This window comes from Clarias gariepinus, chromosome 13 (assembly GCF_024256425.1).
Source record: "Clarias gariepinus isolate MV-2021 ecotype Netherlands chromosome 13, CGAR_prim_01v2, whole genome shotgun sequence".
Classification (NCBI taxonomy): domain Eukaryota; kingdom Metazoa; phylum Chordata; class Actinopteri; order Siluriformes; family Clariidae; genus Clarias; species Clarias gariepinus.
This window is the reverse complement of record NC_071112.1, coordinates 8,599,523-8,611,625: the sequence shown is the minus strand read 5'-3', so window position 1 is coordinate 8,611,625 and position 12,103 is coordinate 8,599,523.

Below are 12,103 nucleotides of genomic sequence, written 5' to 3'. Positions count from 1 at the left end.
ATTAAGCCAATCTGAATCTGTAGAATCTCTGTATGCATCTTCTAACTGCGAAGAAGGATTATCAAGTTCTAGGAGACGTTTCTCTCTTTGTTTTTTAAGACTGAATTCGTAAGAAATAATATGTTCCCTTTCAAAGGCTACACTCGATGCTGCGTGAAAACGCTATGGGAATATCTTTTCGTGTTGCCGGTTGTGAAGCATGTGTGTACCAAACACGCCAAATTTTGGCTTATATAACCTCGGTCAGGTGACGTCATCTGATTAGATGCACCTGCAGGTTATAAATAGGAGTGAGCCGGCAACATTCCTCAGATTGATCTTTTTCTTTTTCTTCACCGCATTGTGCGCGTGTGTGTGTCAGCAAGCATAACAAAAATAAGCAGAATTAAATCTATAAAACTCACCAGTTATTATGGCGGAGTTTAGAACTAGATGTCCCCCTTCTTGTGAAAATTTCCTTTCGGAGGGCGATATGCACACATTCTGCTTCGAATGTTTGGGTGAAAAGCACGCTCTCGAAGGGCTTAATGGAGAGTGTGAGCACTGTGATCTTCTCCCCATGAAGCTGCTTCGCGCGCGTCTCGCGTTCTTTAGGGAACCACGAGCCGCACTGCACTCATGGGGATCACAAGCAGATCTGGCCGAGGAGCGAGAGACGGAGTCCCTCCTTTCTCTCGCCCTCTCCCCCGATCCCGATGTCTCTCCTTCCACTTCACGAGCGCACTCCGGTGCTTCTCGCGGGTGTGTTGAAGAGACTCGTTCTCCTGCTTCTGTGGAAATGGAAGTTGCTTCCTCAGAACGCTCCTCAAAAGATGAAAGAGAATATGAGGAATTGCTCGAAGTTATAACGCGTGCAGTCGAACGACTGCATATTGACTGGCCACAGGAGCAGGTTCACCCAAAACAATCTAAATTAGACGACAGATTTCTGTCGGGTGGCCAGGAGATGGAGCCAAAACACCGCTCTCTCCCATTTTTTGATGACCTCCACAACGAGTTATCTCGTTCTTGGAGAAATCCTTTTTCTTCCCGTATTTTTGTACAATCGACTTCGTTTTATTCGAACATCGTTGATGCAAAAGCACGAGGTTATGTGGTGATGCCCCAGATAGAAGAGACGCTTGCGGGCTATCTCTCTCCTGGAACATCATCCTCATTAAAGAAATCAACACTTCCCTCCAAGCCGTGTAGAACTTCTTCTACTCTGGTAGGGAAAGCGTTCCAAGCAGCAGGTCAGGCCGGCGCTTCCTTGCACACCATGGCGGTTTTGCAGGCGTATCAGGCTGATCTGCTGAAAGATTTGAGCACGAGCGGCACACTGAATCAAGACGCATTCAATGAATTACGCCGGGCTACTGATTTATCCCTGCGTGCGACTAAACAGACAGCCCGTGCAATCGGCCGTTCCATGGCCTCCTTGGTGACCGCTGAAAGGCACCTGTGGTTAAATCTGACAGGCATCAAGGACAAGGATAGAACATTCCTCCTTGATGCCCCTGTCTCACCTTCCGGCCTTTTTGGCGACGCTGTGAATTCCGTCGCCACTAGGTTCCGAGAAGCTAGATTATATGAACAGGCTTTTGGGAAATTTCTCCCACGCCGTGCTCAAGAGTCGAGGCCTTCGGCCACCCAGCCTCGGCCAGATCTGAATCTCACCAGGCGAGAGGCACAAAAAGAGAGCGTCAGCAGCCGGGCACCCCCCCCGTAAGGACTGGGGTACGGCTCGTCGCCCCCAAAAGGCTGCCTCCAAAAGATCAGATCGCCGCACTGTCTTCTTTTCAAAGACTAAGTCCTGAAGCCTACATGCCCAGGACTGTGGGGGTGATCCCCCCCGGGGAACGGCACTCAACTCTCTTTCCTATAAGAGCACCAGGGGGTCGGTGTTCAGTTTCCGCTGCCTCTGGTGTTTCGGACCTCACCGACCTTCAGAGATATGTTAGTGCCTCGGTTTTATCCTGCTATATTCCAGGATGCCGAACCACTAACACCCCCCCGCACACTAAAACTTGTACCCCTTTCGGAGAAACTGGCAGCGTGGAAGCTACTGCCAGGCATATCTCCCTGGGTGCTAAAGACTGTAGAGAAAGGCTACAGGATTCAGTTTGCTCATCGCCCTCCGCGTTTCAACGGTGTGGTCTACACTTCCGTGATACCGGAGAGAGCGCATCTGCTAAACTCCGAACTCCAGGTGTTGCTGGAGAAGGGAGCCATAGAACAGGTTCCTCCTCCAGACAGGGAGTCAGGCTTCTACAGTCGCTACTTTCTGGTTCCCAAGAAAGGCGGGGGCTGCATCCGATTTTGGATCTTCGCGGGTTGAACCGCTATCTCAAAAAGTACAGATTCAAGATTTTAACCATCAATATGATTGTCTCGCAAATCCAACCAGAAGATTGGTTCGTGACAATAGATTTAAAGGACGCATACTTCCACATAAAAGTTTTGCCACAACACAGGAAGTTCCTGAGGTTCGCTTTCGGGGGAGAAGCTTACCAGTATCAGGTCCTTCCATTCGGTCTAGCTCTGTCACCCTGCACATATACAAAATGTATGGATGCTGTCCTGGCTCCCTTGCGACTCCAGGGCATCCGTATTCTCAATTACATAGACGACTGGCTAATCCTGGCCCAGTCTCAGCAGCTAGCGCTCCGACATTGCGATGTCGTCCTAGCTCATCTTCATTCGCTGGGATTGAGACTCAACGCTACCAAAAGCGTTCTCGTTCCGGCTCAGAGGACAACATACTTGGGTGTCAGATGGGATTCGATCACTATGCGGGCACAATTGTCTCCCGCTCGTGTCGAATCCATCCTCAAGGAAATCAGACTAGACCAGGAAGTGACTATTTATCACTTTCAAAAATGTTTAGGCCTCATTGCAGCTGCATCCACGGTGATACCTTTGGGCCTTCTGCACATGAGAGCTTTTCAGTTGTGGCTAAGAGCCAGGGGATTTCATACAAGGGCCAATCCCCGAAGGCGAATAAGGGTTACGCTCGAAGGACTTCGTACCCTTTCTATGTGGCTCAGACCCCAGTTTCTCACCTTGGGTCCCACTCTAGGTTCGTCTTGTCGTCGCAAAATGCTAACGACAGACGCTTCCCTACCGGCTGGGGTGTGGTCTTGGATGGCCGTCCAGCTCAAGGGCGCTGGAGAGGTCATCTCGCATGGCACATCAATTGCCTCGAAATGATGGCTTTATTTTTGGCCCTACAGCACTTCCTCCAGCAGCTGAGAGGCTACCATGTCCTAGTGCGGGTGGACAATACATCGGTAGTCTCCTACATAAATCGCCAGGGCGGACTGCACTCGCGCCGCTTGAACGAGCTAGCGCATCAGGTTCTGCTCTGGGCACAGGACAAGTTCCTGTCCCTCAGGGCGATTTACATTCCAGGGCACATGAATGTGGGAGCAGATTTACTGTCCAGACAAGCTGTGACAAACGGGGAATGGAAACTCCACCCCGACATAGTCAGCCAAATCTGGGAAAGATTCTTTACAGCAGAGGTGGACCTCTTTGCCTCCCAAGAGACAGCACAATGTCCTCTCTACTACTCTCTGACTCATCCAGCTCCCCTGGGTCTGGACGCGATGGCCCATATGTGGCCCAATTTACGCCTTTATGCGTTTCCACCAATATCTCTGCTCCCGGGAGTCCTGGCGAGGGTCCGTCAACACGGTTTGCGCCTCTTACTGATAGCGCCCCGTTGGCCGGCCAGAGTATGGTTCTCGGATCTAATATCTCTCCTCGATGGCTCACCTTGGATGATTCCAGTGAGGAGGGATCTTCTGTCTCAGGCGCAGGGGACAATATTTCATCCCCGACTCGAGCTTTGGAACCTTCACGTTTGGCCCCTGAACGGGACCAACTAAGTCAAGCTGGTCTCCCAGCCAGTGTTATTGACACTATTCTAGCCGCTAGAGCTCCCTCCACTAGAAAAGCTTATGCCCTCAAATGGAATGTTTTTGAAAGTTGGTGCATGACGAAGCAGGTAGACCCAGTCCACTGCCAAATTGTGCCCTAGTACCCTTAGGACGTACGTGGCCGCTATCTCAGCCTGCCACGTTCCAATCGAGGGGATAACTGTGGGAAAACACCCTTTAGTTGCCCATTTTATTCGTGGAGCTAAACGGTTGAGGCCACCCACTAGAGCCACGACCCCTTCATGGGATTTATCTATCGTGCTCGAAGGTCTAATTGACACTCCTTTCGAACCACTAGAGTCAGCGCCGGACAGGCTTCTGACTCTTAAGATGGTTTTTCTTATGGCCATTACCTCTCTCAAGAGGATTGGGGATCTGCGTGCCTTGTCAGTCTCCCCATCCTGCCTGGACTTTGCCCCTGGGCTAGTCAAGGCCATTCTGCATCCTCACCCGAACTATCTTCCGAAAGTTCCATTTTCAAACATGCACCCTGTTGTTCTTGAAGCCTTCTGTCCTCCGCCTTTTACAGCTTCGGAGCAGGAGAAACTTCACCTATTATGTCCAGTACGTGCTCTTCGGATTTACGTCCACCGCACCTGCCAGTGGCGTAGATCAGAGCAGCTCTTTATTTGCTATGGAGGCCGCAACCGGGGGGCGGCCGCTACTACGCAGACCATGTCACATTGGGTGAGAGATGCTATTGCTCTCTCCTATGAGGCGCGTGGGCTCACTTCGCCTCTAGGAATCAGGGCTCATTCAACCAGGGGGATTGCTTCATCTATTGCACTAGCAAGAGGTATTCCCCTGCAACAAGTGTGTGACGCGGCGGGCTGGTCCTCTCCGCACACATTTATTAGATTTTATAGTCTGGATGTTCCTGTCACTCCGGGCTCACGAGTCCTCGAGTCAGCTTCCCAGACATAGTTCTGAGACCTCTCAGCCTTGTGCGCACACGCTACACAATGCGGGGTCCAGACACTCGCAGTGCGGCGACGTTGGTACTCTCGTTCCCATAGCGTTTTCACGCAGCATCGAGTGTAGCCTTTGAAAGGGAACGTCTCGGGTTACTTTGTTGTAACCCTGTTCCCTGAAAAGGCGGGAACGAGATGCTGCGTCCCAATGCCGCACTGCCCACGTGACCGGACGTCCGTTCAGACAATCAATCTGAGGAATGTTGCCGGCTCACTCCTATTTATAACCTGCAGGTGCATCTAATCAGATGACGTCACCTGACCGAGGTTATATAAGCCAAAATTTGGCGTGTTTGGTACACACATGCTTCACAACCGGCAACACGAAAAGATATTCCCGTAGCGTTTTCACGCAGCATCTCGTTTCCGCCTTTTCAGGGAACAGGGTTACAACAAAGTAACCCGAGACGTTCTCTCAGGACAGATTTTAGAGTTTCCCATAATATCGAATCTGAAACCTCACCCGTGTCATTAAATTTGAGAAACTCAGCAAGCAATTCTGTTAAATGCTTGCAAAACTCGGAATCCTAAAGCAGGGTAGGGTTAAACCGCCAATTATAACTGGGCCTATTTCTGACAGATCTAGGGAAAGAGTCACTGCTGAACTAAATGATCAGAAATGATTATATTATGTTGTTTAATTGATTTAACACATGAAATTATTTTAAAAAGTCAATTTAAAAAAAATCTATCCTAGAGTATGATTTGTGAACCTGCGAAAAAAAAGTGTACTGCTTGTCTGTTGGGTATTTTAATTTCCAGATATCAACAAGGTCAAGGGAAGCCATCAGATCATTATGAACAATAGCAGAATTAGTCAAGGGTATAACAGCATGTGAAGGAAATCTGTCTAAAATAGGGTCTAATACTAAATTGAAATCGCCGCCTATTATCAGATGTGACTTTGCGAAAAAAGTGGGATCATCGAAATTAGGTCCATACACATTCAGCAATGTGACATAAGTTGAGAAAAGTAAGCTTAATACAATTACATAACGACTGTTAGGATCACTGGTAGTTGATATGTGCTTAAAAGGAACAGATTTACGAATTAAAATAGCTACCCCCCTGGCCTTGGATGAGAAAGAAAACTAGAATACCTGAGAGATCCAACTGCATCTAAGTCGCCTTTGTTCAGAGTGCCTAATATGCGTCTCTTGTAAAAATAATATGTCATCAGCAATAGACTTTAAATAAGAATAAACTTTGGCTCTCTTAACCTGATTATTTAAACCCCGAACATTCCAGCTGGCAAGGGTGACATTGCCAACTTTAGATAAAGACCTATTTCAAGTCATAATGTATAATATTTATGTATAATATAGTGGCTACTGTAAATGAATTTGGAGAGATACTAGCCAATGAAGGAGGTACACAGACACAACACACTACATACACAATGTAGAAAAAAGACACAGCCCACCCCTCCCTTTTTAACGGCTTCTCCAAATGAAGCCGGGGGAAAAAAAAACATACGAACAGTGGAACTGCTGGGCAGCATAAGGAGTGAACGAAAAACCTACCTATCAAAGTAACCTCAAACAGAGAAACAAGGGCTCTCTCGCAGCCTCCATCAGAAAAATGTAAGGAAAGCAATTGCTCAATGAAACCTAACAGATATAAAACTGTTTATAAAATTATTTTAAAAACTATTTAGACAAATATGACGGTCTCAACATTCACATGTAAACAAGGACATTAATAACTACATATATAACTTAATCCAATAACAGACCGTAAATGATCTATAAATGTCCTTTTTTCTTTTCTCCATATGAGAACATACTTACAGCATCCTATAAAGGCCAGTAAGCAAAAAGATTAAGTCTTTCAGCAATGGTCACAGCACAGAGAAACAGTCCTGAACTGCAGATCAAGAAGGGTCTTGCTCTACGATAGACTTCACAAACTCTTTAGCCTTCGGCACCAAGCCGAAGATTTTCTTTTTATTGTCCTGGGTGACAATACTGTAAGATGTGCGGGGAAGAGCAATCCAAATTGGATACCGGCCCCCTTTAGCTTCTTTTTCACTCCATCAAACGCCCTCCGTTGAGAAAGTACCTCATGTCATGGCATGTTTCAAGTATCGTTTCTTTTACCGGATAATGATCTATCCTCGCGATAATGATTCGGGGACGTCCTCCTCGCGATGTGCATGGTCAACTTTAATCCGTTCTTGAAAGTTCTCAGTACCCAGGAGTTTCGGGATGAGTTGTTCCACAAACTCGGTAGGACGACCAGCCTCCCCGTTCTCAGGTAACCCCACGATTTTGATATTCGCTCGTCGAGAATGACCCTCAAGATCGTCCAATTTGGCACGACAGAAGGCCTCCAGGTCAGAAATAAAAAACACAAATTTGTCAAGACTTTGAGGGAGCACTCTAAATTTACGTCCACATGTGGTGCTCTTTAGTGAGTCATTTACTTAATTTCGTTCTTTTGATCAGAAATAAAATTTTATGTTTTTCAATACATTTTTTTCAATACATATTAAAAGTACATTTTTAATAAACACACCCCCAACACGTCTACATACACAAATTTTGACTAAAGTTCCAATAATGTAAATATTGTGAGTCTTTGCAAAAGTCTTTGTCTTGCTGACTTTCAGGAGGTAATTGTTCCTCTGGCACCATTTCTTCAGATTTCTAATCTCCTATAGGTAAGCCGTCTCATCGTTACAGTAGGGGGCTGTCTCAGAGTACAGTAGGGGGCTCAGAACACAACCCTGGGGGGCTCCAGTGCTGAGAGTGAGGGAGGCTGAGACATGTTTGCCCATCCTTACTGCCTGTGGTCTGCCAGTTAGAAAGTTGGAGATCCACTGACACATAGATGAGCAGTAGGGAATTCCACATAGGGAATTATGGTATTAAATGATGAACTGTAGTCGACAAAGAGCATTTTTACATAATTCCCCTTCTGATGCTTTGTCTTCCTGGAGCCGATGGCGCCGCTATCATTAGCAGCGCTAGCATCTTTAGCTGTAGCCTCGAAGTGAGCATAGAATGTGTTCAGCTCATCTGCCAGAGTCATGTCCACGTTCGTCATACCGGATGTTGGTGCTACTGTATGTAGTCCGTTATTGTCCTTAGTCCCTTCACCTACAGTCACTCTGTTGGAGCTGTGACTCTAGTTTTCTCCCATAAAGTTGCTTCGCGTCTTTCACCACCTTCCGAACATTATATGATGCAGCCTTGTATGAGTTTTATCCACCCACGGATTCTGATTGGGAAATGTTCTAATGTTCGTTTTTACTGTTAAATTACATTTCATGTTGTTGTTCTTATTATATATGAAATTAAATGTATTAAATTGTGACTCATGGGTACCAAAAAGTACCACAAATTTTTTAAACATTGTTATACCAGCATTTAAAATAATTAATACTTTTATTGTTATTTTTATTTTATTACTTTATAAGTAATATTTTTATGTGTATGTCTGTGTGGTCCAAGTAACAGCACGCTCCATGTTTAGGCAAAGCAATGATGGCAGTGGCGTGTGTGTTGTGGCGTTGTGGGGAAAAAAACCTGACTGAGTATATAATATAAGCCTCATTAAGCAAGTCACAACTAGAGAGATTAAATAGAGAGTAGAGAGAATCACTTAATTCATGCTCTCGCTTTAATTAATTGTGGACACGTACGAGCCCCTGAGTGACGCAGTGGTAAAGTGCTCAGCCTATCACCTGAAGATCGCTAATTCAATTCCCGGATATTGTTGTCCTAAGGCCTAGAGAGAGCTGATTGACCGAGCTCTCTCAGCGGTGTGGGATGGGAGGCAAAAAAAAAGGAAAACTCAAATGTTATTCTTCCTAATACATTTCATTCTACTACTTTCTACAGCTCAAATTTTAAAATAATCTGAAATATGGCACAACCTAGTCCTAGGTTATGATGTATCTGATCTACTATGGAGTTAATTATGTGCCAAAATGTAACAAACAAACACAATCTGCTTTGACTTTCTCACAAATGCAGAGTTTGGCAAACAAACACAATCCGATTTGCAAAGAAAAAAATTCGACTTTCTTAGTTTGGCACATAATTAACTCTATACTACCATACTGATCAGTCTGATTAAAATGTTTATAGGTATGGTGTCTCTCAAACTGTTTAGGCCCTCTGCTATAGCAATTTTATGATTATATTTTTCTTCCTAGTCTAGTGTCCCTAGCTTAATGAGAAACTATTGAAAAGTATCTAAATTCATCAAAGGTGCTCTTTGAAATTGGCCGACAATCTCTTAATTTGTACAGACCGGTTTTCTTTTAACCGGCTGATCACATTAACCGATACTATTGTGATGATGCAAAATACGAGTCGACAGTCCGTGAATATTACCAAGTCTCTTTGCATGTTGCAAATTGGGCATCCTTTAAAGTTTTTCCTAAAGCAAACCCACATGGAGGAACATCTACCAAAAGCTTGAATGCCACTAACCTTATTTGCCGGTTAATAGCAACGCAGCGTGATTAATTTGAGTTTTTAATGCAAAGTTATCCACAAAGGCAGCAGCTATACCTTATAAGTCAACCCTTACTTAAGAACCTATAGTAGTAAAAAGGCTAAAACCATTATCACAAAAATAATAATGGCCGAGGCAGTCTTACCACACCATGCATGCAGTCTAACAATTTCCCTTTGGGATTAATAAAGTACTTTATCTGACTGTGAGCGACTATTCAGCACGGCTGTGCGCGCTCTGAATGATGAGAGGAACAGTTTGACTTTTAAAAATGTGTAAGAGATCACCCCTAGAAGGCGATCTATTTTATGATAATTTTATGATAATGTTTTGAGTAGTTTTTAGTTTTTTAGACTCGGTTTCCCAAAATGCACCTCGGTCAGGTGATAAAAGCGCTCACCTAAACCGAGGTACCTCATTAGATCCTGTATAAATAGCTGTTTGTTCTGAGAAACTGGGTCAAACATTGGTTATGTTAAGTGGGTGGCTTGTGTTGGCATTTTGTTTGTGGAGCTATTTAAGTTAAGTTTACATTTGTGTTGATTAAGTATGCGTTGTTAGTTTGTCTTGTGGTAGTTTGTTTCCTTACCTGTGATCACAAGCCCTCCGATTGGTTGACGAAATGGAAAAAGAGCGGCTCAACTTTTTTTTTTAACACGTGTTATGCGCTGAAATGCCCCCCTGCCATGGATTGCCCTCCCTACATAATCGCTATCAAATATTATATTAGAACATAAATGCCTTAGTGTAGCAGGGATTTACATAGAGAAATAAAGGGGCATTTTTACTCTCATAACTATCTTTTTATTCTGGGCAATCAAAAGAGTGTCACTTTAATTTAAACGCCCTTTGTATAAGTATAATTATCAAATTTAGGATTTCAATAAAATTCTTTCAATTTTGTATTACTTACTTAAATTTAATGTCAATGCATGGATCGTTTGTCTGGCACAGTGATGTATGAGGTGGTCAGCAGCGGCCAGGTGTGGCAGATTTCCTTCCTGAAGGCCAGATGGCATAGAGTCAGGCAGTTGGGATGTGTTACTGTGGCTTGTTCTGAAGTTTGTGTCTTTTTTAGGTTGGCAGGAGGAAAAAAAAGCTGACCAACACATAGCCACGTGCAGTAATTCTGACAAGTAATTTCACTGTCCAGACACACTACACTGATATTTTTAGCTCCAGATGATCGAGGTCAGCCATGTGGAGACCACAACAGAGATAAGAGCCTATTTTTCGGGGGGCTTAGGTCTTCCCTATCTGGCTTTGGTTCAGCACCACTTGCTGTGAATTCATTTAGCTAAAGAGCCCACCTGTCCTGTTTGGTGCAGTTCCCAAGCCAGGCTGGGATGCTTACCATCAGGATGCCCTCAATAGGGGGTATTCCAGAAAGCTTGGTTAACTTACCATTTGGTTAATCATAACCTCTGGGTTGATTAACCCCAAACCTGCATACCGTGAGTATGTCGGTTCCAAAACACCTGTTAAGAGTAAGTTTAGTCTACCTCCTACTGGTTACCCAGAGTTAATGCGCGTGCACGGTGCATACATAAAGACATTTTCAATGGATCCCAGATTTCACTAGTCAAAATGGAAAGTCAAAATGAAAGAAAAAAGAGAGCGGCTATACTTCACGGAGGCAGAGTTGGAGGTTTTAATGCACGCTTTTGAGAAATTAAAGCCTATAATACTGAAAAATGCAATACGGCTGCATCGGTGAAGGAAAGAGAGTTGGCTTGGCAAAAAATAACGGACAGAGTAAATGCGTGAGTATATAAAATTGCAAATTTGACATCGCCTCCCCTTTAATTAAAATGCAAAAAAATTAAACACCCCTTCCGCATCCTTTTGACTGTAAAATCACTATAAAGCATTTACTTTTCCTGCCATTAGTTTCCTTAGGTTAAAATACCAATGTATATTGACTAGGAATTTATGGTTTCTTATTTAATAAGGTGTACTCCTTCTGGAGCCAGAAGAACTTTGAGCCAAGTCAAAATAAAACATAAGAACATTCTGCAAAAAGGTAATATTTGATAACGCCTTTACTGAACTATTTATTAAACACGGTTTAGTATATTCTTTCTGTCATGTAGCTAATAGAAAGAGGGCTGAAGCCCGTCTACCTGGCGGGGGCCCAGCACCACCTCCCCTCACCCCATCTGAGGAGCTGGCTCTGTCCCTTAATAAAGGGTGACCAGTGGTTGCTGGCATTTCAGGGGGCCTGTCATCACACACACCATGTACCACAAGTAACATGGTGAAATGTAAGTTTACCACTATGATTTGTTTTCATTATATAATTTAATAAATGTCTATCTCTGTCACTTAAAGGCTTTTGAACATCCTTCCCATTTTTATGCAGGCTTACTTTACTTAACTGCATATGATGTTAAGGCTACTGTGATCTTAGTTGTATTACTTTAACAAGGTTTTTTTTCCCCTGCATTATTGTTTTTTCTTTGATAATGAGAATTTTATGGGTTGTATTTTCTTATAGATACTGATAAAGGGATTGTATTATTGGACCCCACAGAAAGAACACAGTCTGTCACAGTTGTAAGTGTTTTGTTGTCAGGTACTTTTAGTTGCTTTTAGATCTTTATTTTTTTTTTTACCAGATAATGTATACTTGTATATTTCCACTGAAGGATGAAGATGACGATGAAGAGACCACATCTGCTGTGACACACACAGACAATGCTGGAAGATCCACTGAGGTATGATGCATACCATTATAATTTATGC